We start from the raw sequence: 10,687 nt of genomic DNA, 5'->3' as shown, positions 1-10,687 counted from the left end.
ATCAAGAAACCAGGTAATACCACTTGGTAATCATTAACAGATGTGAGGAATTATTATAAACATAAAAATAAAACATATATGTCTGTGTGTTACCAAAATAGCATCACAGGCAATAGATTAGAAGCTAAAATGTATGGAAATCTTATCATGTTCCAGCCAGTATACTAAGCTTTTTACATCATTATTTATTCTAATATACAACCCTCTGAGGTAGATGCAAATATTATCCCCGTTAGATGGATGAGGAAACAGGTTTACAAGAAGTTAAATATTTTCCCAAAGAATTTTTAAGTGCCAGAGTCCACATTAAAATTCAGGCCTGTTTGGATCTTAGTATATCCAGACTTGAGCCAAGTCCTTGAGTCCCCACCCCCCAATATTTTCAATACTTTGAAATGTAATGTTTAAATGTTTTTAAATAATATTTAACGTGATCTTTCTAGGGCCCTGTTTTTTCTTTATTTAATTTTAAACAGGACTCAAGGTTCTGTGATAATGTTACAGAAAGCATTGTCCTAAAGCATCTTTCTGTTCCAGGTGCTTTCCTTTGCCACGTGACCAGCTTCACTGTGTCCCAGGAATAAGTAGGGAACCCATGTTCCCCTTTACAGACAGGGGACAGAGGTGGGGACAGAGGCACAGACCAATGGAGGGACTGCTCATTAGTGATGACATCAGGGCCAGAGGCCACTTCCAAATCAGAGTATTTCCATGTTTCCTCTCAGGGAGGAGGAGAGGAATGCCAAGAGCCCAAATGTATAAAAAAAGGATTTAACCAAATCCTGAATAAAATAAGACATAATGAGCTGGGCACTGCGGCGCACACCTGCAATCACAGTAGCTTGGGGGGCTGAACCAGGAGGATCACGAGTTCAAAGCCAGCCTCAGCAACTCAGTGAGGCTCTAAGCAACCCAGTGAGAACCTGTCTCTAAATAAAATATAAAAAAGGTCTGGGGATGTGGTTCAGTGGTTATGTACCCCTGGGCTCAATTCCCAGTACAAAAAAGAAAAAAAAGACATAGTGAAAGAATAATTTATATTTATTAAGCATGGAACATTTCTAGCAATTTTAGGGAGCTTTTATATTTTAAATTCTTTAATAAAGATATTCTGGGGCTGAGGTTGTGGCTTAGCAGTAGAGCGCTCACCTAGCACCTGCCAGGCACTGGGTTCGATCCTCAGCACCACATAAAAATAAATAAACAAAATAAAGCCTTTGTGTCCAACTACAACTAAAAAATAAATATTTTTTTTAAAGTTCAATTAAAGAAAATAAAGATATTCTGAACAAATAAAATAGTCCACTAATGTTAATTCATACATGCGTGGTACATGCCTAGTACATAGTTGATGCTGAATATATCTGTTCAGGAAGGAAAAAAGTTTCAGTCTCTCGGAAAAAAACTCTTGTTCTTTATTTTTTTTCAGGGAAAAAAAATTTCCAAATCTGCATGAAAGACTTAATGTGATACAAGTGGAGGAAAACATCTGCTTTGTAGTAACCTAGACTGGTCCAGGTTTGCTAAACGTAGAGCAAGTTCAACTGAGAAAAATGGGCAAATTGGAAAAACACCCAAAGTACAAGTCAGGAATGGCGAAGCCTGGTAACAATGCTGCTGGTCTTCACCTTCACCACGGCAGGCATTGCTAACAGATCGTGGCACTCTTCCCTGCTGATCAGGCCCAGGGTCTCCGGAGTCCTCCAACACCTTGCTCCAGGCAGCTCCCATTAATCCATCAGAACGGACATGCGTGCTGAAATCTATTTGTCATTCCTGATAGACTCAAAGGCTTTTGCTCTGTGGCCTAAGGGGGACCCAGAACCAGCTCAAGCTGTTTATATATCTCTCTGACTTTGCTGAGAGTTCAGGAGTGTGCAATCTATAAAGTTGTTCTTTGGGACCATTCTGGTTTGGCTTAAACTTTATTGAAGAAGTGCTGGCCTTTAAAGAATATCTGAATGGGTTACTGTGAGAGGCTGTGCACTCTCTTAGAAACCTTTATATAAATAAGCTAGATCTCTACTACTGTAGAATTATTGGGCATAGCCCTGTCTATGGAAAAGAGTGAAACAAAATAATTTCTAGAGATGATTATGGTCCCATTATTGGATTTTATACCTAGTCAGAGTTAATACCAAGATCTCTGAAAAAAATGTCTATGTTCAAAGGTTCAAACAAACAACTATCTTAAAATGTTACCATGGAAATTTGGAAAACTCTTTTTTGCCTACAAAATTAAGGGTTGTCATATGCATATTAGCAGATTTTTTAAAATTAGTTTATTTATTATTTATTTATTTTTGTTCTTTCTACTTATTCATGACCGTAGAGGTAACATTCTTTCTAAAACATAAATTTGTAGCATATTAGTATGCTAAAAACAAACTTTTATTATAACTACAAACTACATAATCCTTGATATAGTCCCGCAGGGTAAGCCTTTAGAAAATACTACATTACAACCAACCCCTAGAACTGATTAAAATGAAATTAAAATTTTTTTTCATTAATGCACATTCTTAAGAGAGACAGTTAAAAGGACAGCTAAAACCATATGATGGCTAGACTTTGTCTTAATTTCATGCTGTGTCATTTTAAATACCATCATTCATGATTCTGAAATTCATCAAAATTTCCTGAGCTGGTGTCTATCCAGAAAAAAGATATTATCATCAAAACTATTTGGTGTAGGAGCTCTATCCCCAAAGCTTAACATAAGATGCCCCTCTAGTAAAAGGAAAAGCATCCAAGTGTTCTTGTTCATAAAAGGGGACTAAAGAATTCAACCAACCTAAATAAATTAGCCCACAATATCACTGTTATTCCCTCCATGGAGAGTACCACCTTACCCAACAGCACCAACATGGAAACCAAATGAGAAAGGCGGTTTCCCAATAGAACCTGACCCTATGGCAGGAAACCTTCAATGGAGGGGGAGGGAAAGAAAGCTCAAAACCTTCACTGGGGAGGGGCGGGGAGGAAAACTCCCAAGGAGCTGACACCAAGCTGTTTTGCTCTTTAAATATTTTACATATTTAAAAGTTTCCCTGGGATGGTGACAATCTCTCTGAGCCCCCAAGAAAGAAAAAAATTACACTTAAAAGAGATAAATTATAGCAAAAATTTATGAGGCCAAATATGTTTCTGTAATAAAGATCATTTTTTGAATGTTTACTCTGTGTAAGGCATTTTTCTAAGTACTCTGTACATATTAATCTCTGCAATAATCCCAAAATTAGTGAGAGTCGGGATTTGAACATAAAGTCCATGGTCTTCATCACCATGCTCTGCTCCTCTTAATATGAAATGTTTATACATTTTTGTTTTGTTCTGTTTTAGAAAAGAGGAGAAGGGGAACCATGATCTCTCCCTCTGCCTTCAAACTGGGATGGGAAGAAATTTTTCCATCTAGTCTCTTAAACTCAGACTAAACAAGTGGATAATTCCGGCTTTCACAGATTCAAAGCAAAGATGGAACTATCCAATCCAAGTGTCATTCCTGAAGACTTTATAAACAGAGCCTAGCTGAAATAAAATTGACTACATGCTTTCAGTGTCTGAGTGAAGAAATAAGAAACACAAATGAGGCCCATGGCCTAGAAGATCACATACAAGGATCTATTTTTTTCTTTCTTCCTTTTCTTCTAGAAAGATTTCAGATTCACAGTCTTCTTGGAAAATGGTGCTATTGTCTAACTCATACCTACTGAAAGTTTTTCTTTTGTCAAAACCAGTAGGTTAACATCACTGACTAGAGCACTGAGAAGCTTCTATAACAAAATTTTGGTGTGCATTCACACACATACAAACACACACACACATACACACACACCCACCACGTATAGACCTCCACCATGAGGATGCCTGTTTAGGTGGTTGGTTTACATATTATTAAACCACCCATCTGATCTCTAATGGTAGCCCTGCCGACACTGTCTGACCCAGTTTGACAATCTGGATAGAAATTGTAGGGTTGGCTGTTCAATGGCTGTGACTTTTAACAGCACTGCTTTTGGGCCTCAAATCAATTCTCTCTGTTTACAGACCATTTCACAGCCCTTTACCTGCAACATCACTGTGTCAGTCCCATAAATACTTTGGTGTATATAATGCTTGAATTAGCATAATGGTTTAGGCTCTGAGCTCTTAGCCCAAAGAAGGACACGTCAACATGTTCTCTTCACTTAAGCAATTAAGAGCCATTATGCTGCTTCAGTGGAAATATCATCAAGGTTAAAGACAATCCCAAACAGCCCTCTCACCTTTTTATTCTAAGTCTAATAAATGAGGCATAGAAATTGAAATGTTAGTAAACAGTCCTACTTGCAAGCTCTTTTTGGATCATGCTTAATCAGACCCACATTCGCCAGTTGTTTGCAACAGATTTAGGAATACATCTATTGAATTGTTCATCTAGAGCAGGAAAATAGAGTTTACTGGTTTAATTTCAAAGTCATAGTGAGAACTGACTTTTTTTGCCAGATTTTTTTTAATTCTAGCTTCAAGTTACATAAAAATACTTCTATACAGTCTTTGATATGACAAAAATTAGATTTTATAATGTTACAATGTTGCTCTGACTTTTAAACCAAGTCTTTCCATAATGTTTTCCTTTTTTAAAAAAATCAGCTTTATTGAGGTATAATTTCATCTGGTAAAATTCAATTTTAAATGTCCAATTTGATGAGCTTTGGCAAAAGTGTGTGTAGTTATTTGTTCTATTATCATCAAGATATAGAATATCTTGCATCACCTATAAAAGTCCCCCCATTTCTCTTTGCAGTGAATCCCCTTCCCCTATCTATATCTGGTGACCAATAAATAATCTGCTTTTGGTTACTAGTTCTGCCTTTTCTAGAATTTCATATAAATAAAATCCAACAGTGTCTTATCTTTTGTGTTTGACTTCCCGTATTTCTTTGTACCTTCTCCTCTGTGTTGGCAGTAGATAGTCATACTACGGGAATCAGACATGAGTGGACTCCACCATGTCTAGCTTTGATGACCTGGAGCTGGTTATTTAAATTCTTCTTAGTTTAAATGACTAGTTTCCTCTTCTACAGAATGAAAGTAACACTCTCATAGAGTGGATAGGAGCTATGAAAAAGATCTATGAATACTTGCTTAGGTGAGCCATCAAAAGTCGTCCCCAGCATTAGTTCCTCAGACTGGTCATCCTCTCTCCAGCTGTTTGACTCTTTTGCCAGCTGCTCACTAAAGCGTCACTACTGTGACGGAAGCCAGTGACTGGAGAAAGCTAGAGGGAACGTTTTCAGGTTTGGGAAATATTCTGTATCTTGATTGTAATGGTAATTAAACAACTGTATACATTTGTCAAAACTCATAAACTGTATACTTACAATTGAATTTTATTATGCATATTTTATAATATTATCTTCTAAAAATAATAACAAAACATGGAAAGATCTTGAAAATGTCTCTTGGTGTAAAGGTGACATGTGATGAGAGAAAACCTTGAGCCTGGGCTTTATCAACAGAGCATGCTGATTTGTCCCTGCTCCATCACATGTGTTACCACATTGCATTTTAACTACTGGTGAATTTCTCTAGCCTCTTCACAAGACTGTGCAATTCTGGATAGTAAATCCTTTTATATACACATATATCTTCAAATTTCCAGCACCCTGAGCAGCACTTAGTAGGGGCTCAATAACTGTCTGACGAATGGAGGAGGTCTTAATCACATTGGCTCCATTTCATAGCTAAATAAAACATTTACTCCAGGCTCTTTTTAAATAGTGATCTGGGACCAACGTATGTGAGGATCTGAAGAAACAGAAGAGCAGCTGAACAGCATGAAAAAATAACCAACAAGGAGAAGACGGGAAATCTAGTGGGAGCCTTAGGAGTAGTTAAGAGAAACACCTTTTAGCCGCTACTCCCAGAACCCCCCACCCCCCCACCCCCGGCGTAGCAAACTGCACCACAAGAGTTCTGAGTTCAGCTTCTAGAGCCACCGAACCCGGGTTAGAGTCCAGCCCAGCCAGACTCTGCAACTGTGCCAACTAAACCCTCCTGAGCTTCAGTTGATAGCTTGGTTTCCTTTCCATAAAACAGAAGAAACTAATTAAGTCTCCTCCACAGGGCTTTTGTGAGGATGAAGTGCAATTTTGTGTACAAGGCCCTCAGCAGAGTGCCTGGCACAGTGTGAACGCAAAATGTTCACGTTCTAGTGTGGCTCAAGAGTGCAGTCTCAGGAGTCAGATTAGATCTGAATTTCGAGTCATTCCAACTCAGCCCTCACTCTCTGAGCAAGGCCAAACAGATTACTTATAACTTCAGGTTCCCCAAGTACAACATTCAGATGATAATGGGGTCCCCCAGGATTATTTTGAGGATTAAATAAGATAAAGAGTTCAGCATTGTGACTGGTGCATAGTAAATGCTCAGTAAAGGCCAGCCTGATAGGATCTAGCCCTATTAGATCACTCCTCTCTCATTACTGTCAATACTGCAGCTCCTAAGGGCGGGGGGAGTCAGTGGGGAGAGAACAACAGTTTTGAGGTCATATGACCTAGGTTCTACCTCTGGCCTTGTCAGTTTCCTAACCATGCACAATTCACTTGGCCTCCCTGAATCTGCTTCCACCCATGACATGGAAATGATCCTCCCCACCTGGCTTGCTGTGAGGAGTAAAGGAGACCACAGGTAGTAAAGGGCCTCATGTCTAACAGGAGTTACACTGAACACGTTTTAGTTTCCAACTCACAGTATTCTTCCTGTCGGGTGCACTTGCCCCTCCTCCCAACCCATCCAGACCTCTTCCACTCTTTAAGACACACCTGAAAATCCAACCTTACCCTGAATTTGGCCAGGTGTGACCAGGTCTCTGACCACAGTGACCCACCTTGATCTTTCTAATGAATTGTGTACCACTGGCCTTGTTCTGCTGACTCTGTGAATTAGTTTCCGTTTCACCAACTGAATCAATTAATGCTAACCTCCTCTGCATCATGGACTCCTCTGATAATTCCATCGGTCTTTGACTCTCTCCTCCAAGAGATGCACATATGCATGAAGATTTCTAGACAATTTCAAGATGTTAATATCACTTAAAGCCTCTGAAACATAATGACTTCCCCGAGGGCAAAAATTATGCGATACACTTTGTCTCCTCTGGGGCTGAAGAGAGGGTTAGTAAGAGCTCCGTGCCTGGCTGATGAACCCAACCCTCGGAGACAGGGAAGAAGAGGTAGCACCTCTGCAGGACGATGCAAGATGCTGACCTTGGCAGAGGGTGAGAAACTCCTCAGCAGAGTTTCAGACCTTAGTTTTTCTAAAGCACAGCAACCTGAAGCTTCCTTCTGACTCCTGAGGATAGGAAACAACTATTGGAGCCATAAGCAGAACCGTGGAGAAATGATCCTGGGAAAATCCTACTCCTGCACCACAGTGTATTCAGTCCCCAAACTAACAAGACTGGGGTGAAAGCAGAGTGAGCTGCAATTCTAAGCCTTGACCTTACATAGCTGGCATTGTGACCTGGGGTCTAATCACCTGTCTTGTGATCTCAGTTTCCTTCTTCATACAACTTGGTGACTTTGTGATCTCTTATACAACTTTGTGATCTCAACCCTGCATGATTCTTGGACACTACGATGAATTATGGTTGGAATGAATGGCTTTTCTAAAAGCTCCACTACCATACACAATAAACAGGCAGAGTGGCTGGAGGGGTGGGTTTTGATGATTCAATAACTGGGTTGAGAGTTGCTGTATTTGCCATACAAGGTTTTTTAAACCATCCTATAAAACATATTTAGCCATAGACCATAATGAACATAAGCTTATTTCTTTTATGATTAAAAACTTTAAATTTCTCCTTCTATTATTCAAGGTTACAAATGAAAAATCCAATTTTTCATGCATTTCAGATTGTGGTTTTTGAGAAGAATGAAAGTGGCAGGTCTAACCAAAGTGAAATACGCATCTTTCCATCATCTATTGTACCTCTTCCTATGGTACCTGCATAACATCGCTCAAGACTAAATGGCATAATAACTGCCATAATAAGCAGAAAATTATCCTCAAAACATCTCAGCATTCTGATATTCTAGTAACACTATCAGTCTGCAACGAAACTGGGAAGCATATGAATAGCCAGTTTCTAATTTTATTCTGCCTACTTGGACTATGCTAAGAGGAAAAAAAGATGATAAATAGCCAGAGAGATTTTCTTGACACCATGCTTAACTGAAATTTCAAAATAAATCAGTTGGGCTCATTTTTAAGGACCTACAACTAAATTATCATTGGGTCGTTTTGTTTTGCTCCCAACTGGGTTTCTGAGGGACCAGTGGTGAGATACAATGAGATCTAAAAATGGGCCACAGTACGCAAACATTGCAGTTTGGTTTGATTTAGTCTAACTCTTGTGTAATAACTTTCTTTGAAGTGCGGGTTGAGGAGCAGGTTAGGAGCCTGAGGCCACAAGCTCATCTTGTTCTTGTTACAACTTGGATGCCCTGCAGTCCCCACACTATATATCAGAAGCTTGGCACTGGAGTCCCTGGACTGATCAGAGTGCAGCCCTCATTCCCTGCACAGCGGAGCTTTTGAGAGACAAACAACAACATGGCTGTATTTGCTTGGGAAATCCTAGTCCATAAAAGGAAACAGGTGGGGCTTTGAGGCTCCTGTGAGCCAAAGGAAGCCTGACAGTTCTCCCAAGGGAAGGAAACGAGGTTAAAAAAATAATCTACCCTGTAGAAAGCTACTGGTCCCCTGGTCCTGGGAGAGACAGGATGCATATTCTGGTTGCTGGCTGGCACCTCTTCTTCAGCTCTGGAACTGCTACTTCCAGGCATCTCGGACCCAAGCAAATCCTGAGTGGTGGATAAGACAAGACCCCCACTCCTCCCCTCTGTTCTGATTTTTTAATCAACAAAATGAGGGGGATGAAACAAGGGATCTCTTAGGCTCCATCCTACTCTTAAACTTAGTGATTTTGACCCTGTGATTTTTGACCCTGTTGTTGTCCCCAAAGGACCAATCTTCCTTTCATTGATCATATATTTTCCCACAGCCCAAGTCTCAGAGCTAAGTTGGACCATGGTTCAAGTAAATAAATACCACTGAACAATTCTTTAGAATTTGTAAAATTATTTTATATACAGTCTTCTTTTGATCTTTAGGGGGGAAAAAAACCCCTTGGAGGAAAGAAAGAGTTGTATGGTCCTCGTTTTTTTTTTTTAGAAGTAGTAAGCAGGGGGTCTAACTAAAGGGAGGACAAGTCAGAACTTCCAGGTCTGAATGATGGGAAAGGGTTTTACAGTCAGACCTGAGAGGAGAACAAAGTCCAAAGCAAGTGTCTTGGGATGAGGGGAGCACACAGATGAAATGGAAGAGATGTAGTAGCTCACACATGGCAGCAGAGAGCATCCTAGAACCCACCTCTGAATTCACCCACATAAGAGCCCCCGGTCTAAATCTGTTTATGTGAAGTGACAATACTCCAAAAAGAAGCCATAGAGGTGGGAACTGATTGTCACTTCCAGGACAAAAACTCTTGACCCAGAGCAGGGGACAAGAGCTGGTCTTTAACTCCTTGTGCTTTGAAAGAAAAGAACAGAGAAAGAGGGATTCATCCTTGGATAGTAGAAGGTCATCCACACGAGCCAGGGACACTGGTGGAAGGCTGGTGGGAGGTGATGATTTGGGGTATTATGCTTTGGCCATTGAAAACTGACTATAAGCCAAGCTCCCTACAAAACTTGGGACTGTTACTTACATCTTATAAGGTCTTCTGGCCAAGCCTTGAAGGAATCCTGTGGAGGAGGAGGGAGTCTTAAAAAAATCCAGAGTCATGGTAAAATAAATAGGGTCTATAACGTGTAGATTTTTAAAGCAAGCCAGCCAGACACACACACACACACACACACACACACACACACACACACACACGTAAGGCCTTGATATATAAAGAACTGCAATTCATGGGGTGAATGTGCCATCAGGCCCTTGCCCCATCTGAGCAAGGGCCTGATGGCATAGAGGAAGGACTAAGATTCCCAAAAGGTACCTGAACAACCATCTCCACAGCAATGCGGGAATGAGCAGAGGAGAGGCAAGTACCAAAGACATATCCAACTCATCCCATCCCTGATGCAGGGCAGAAATGACAGCAAGGTGGTGGCAGCGACATGAAGGCTAAGGGATCACGGAGCATGGGGCCACATTGGCTGCTGCAGCAGAACAAAGCACTGAAGTTCCCAAACTATTCCAGGATTAGGAACAGGTTGAGACAGAGGAGGAACATGAACAAGTAGAGAAAGAATGCAATCAGGAAGAAATCAAGGGTAGCTTGTCAAATTTTCAGATGACACAAAACTAAAGGTGCAGTTAATGTGATCATTTTGAGTCTTGGATCAATAAACTTTCATAATAGACAAAAACTCTGGGTCTACAAATGAAAGATGAGTTTATTGGGAATATCTTTAAAGCCCTACAGATAGATTCAAGGGAATGGATAGGACTGATAGGGTAAGAAAGGCTTAGCTTGGGGTTTTGGTGGCCAGCGACGCAGCAGGTGCCAATGACTTTGCTGATTAAAAAACAACCTTAGACTTCACTGTTGAAAACACATATCAGCACCACTGGACTTCAGTGGCTAGGTCCCATGGGCAGCATTACGGAAGGTTGTTGCATTGCATCTTCAGAGGAA

Source organism: Marmota flaviventris, chromosome 10, assembly GCF_047511675.1.
Source record: "Marmota flaviventris isolate mMarFla1 chromosome 10, mMarFla1.hap1, whole genome shotgun sequence".
NCBI classification, from domain to species: Eukaryota; Metazoa; Chordata; class Mammalia; order Rodentia; family Sciuridae; genus Marmota; species Marmota flaviventris.
Note: the sequence above shows the minus strand (reverse complement) of the source record.